The 835-nt window shown below is 58.2% G+C and overlaps 4 non-coding genes across 4 annotated transcripts; all 4 read right to left on the bottom strand.

Annotated features, from left to right (window-relative positions):
• Positions 1-65: 65 nt before the first annotated feature.
• Positions 66-157, bottom strand: Tc00.1047053452275.40. Its single transcript, XR_008254573.1, has one exon. It is a non-coding gene; the product is annotated as a C/D small nucleolar RNA (snoRNA), TB11C2C2 (small nucleolar RNA).
• A 49-nt stretch (positions 158-206) lies between these two features.
• Tc00.1047053452275.30 lies at positions 207-275 on the bottom strand. Its single transcript, XR_008254572.1, has one exon. It is a non-coding gene; the product is annotated as a C/D small nucleolar RNA (snoRNA), TB11C2C1 (small nucleolar RNA).
• An 80-nt stretch (positions 276-355) lies between these two features.
• Tc00.1047053452275.20 lies at positions 356-423 on the bottom strand. The gene has a single exon (XR_008254571.1). It is a non-coding gene; the product is annotated as an H/ACA snoRNA, TC11C4H1 (small nucleolar RNA).
• A 360-nt stretch (positions 424-783) lies between these two features.
• Tc00.1047053452275.10 lies at positions 784-835 on the bottom strand. The gene has a single exon (XR_008254570.1). It is a non-coding gene; the product is annotated as a C/D small nucleolar RNA (snoRNA), TB11C2C2, 5' partial (small nucleolar RNA).

Raw genomic sequence — 835 nt, 5'->3', positions numbered from 1 at the left:
GAGGTGACAGGATCGCGTAATGAAGGCAAAGGGGAGAGGGTGAAAGAGAGGGAGGGTCGGTGCGACGATCAGACGTGGCGTGAAATAACGCTGTTTTCATTGCTGTGTCAACGTCCATCTGCGACGGCTTTACATCGGCCTGGTTGTCGATCACATCGCCATGCACATGCGCCAGGGCAGGGAGGGAGGAGGCGTCGGGGTCGCGGTCAGACTGGGGCGACAGTGTTTCTTGCTCACGGGCTCGTCAAAGTCTGTGATGTTACGTCAATCATCATATCCAGATCCGTCTCCAGAAATCCCAAAGCTGCAGCCATGTGCGTATATATATATATACACCGAGGCGGAGTCGTGAACATCTCTTGCTCTCCAGTTTCGTGCACCGCGTCTGTTGGTTTAGCGACGAGCGCACTACAAAAAAGAGCTTTCACGGGAAGGGGGCACTCTGCGCAAAATGTGTAATGCATGGTTTGTTGCTGACTCGTCAGGGCCCCGATGGAGCTAGAGCGCACACAGGATATGCATAACGGGATAGTCACGCGGCGGAGCATCAGGCGCACAGGGCGCCGAGCATCACACCGCGCGCGCCCTTGCTCTCCGACCCCCGTGCACACACACGCAGCGGAACGCGTCCAACGCACGCCCCCAAAAGGGACAGCGAGGCCGCGACAGCCACGCGCATGCCGTCTCGAGGCCGTACGCCCACTGAGAGAGCGCCCCCGAGGTGACAGGATCGCGTAATGAAGGCAAAGGGGAGAGGGTGAAAGAGAGGGAGGGTCGGTGCGACGATCAGACGGGGCGTGAAATAACGCTGTTTTCATTGCTGTGTCAACGTCCA

This window comes from Trypanosoma cruzi, assembly GCF_000209065.1.
Source record: "Trypanosoma cruzi strain CL Brener chromosome Unknown tcruzi_1047053452275, whole genome shotgun sequence".
NCBI classification, from domain to species: Eukaryota; Euglenozoa; class Kinetoplastea; order Trypanosomatida; family Trypanosomatidae; genus Trypanosoma; species Trypanosoma cruzi.
Note: the sequence above shows the minus strand (reverse complement) of the source record. Positions and strands in the feature narration are given on the sequence as shown.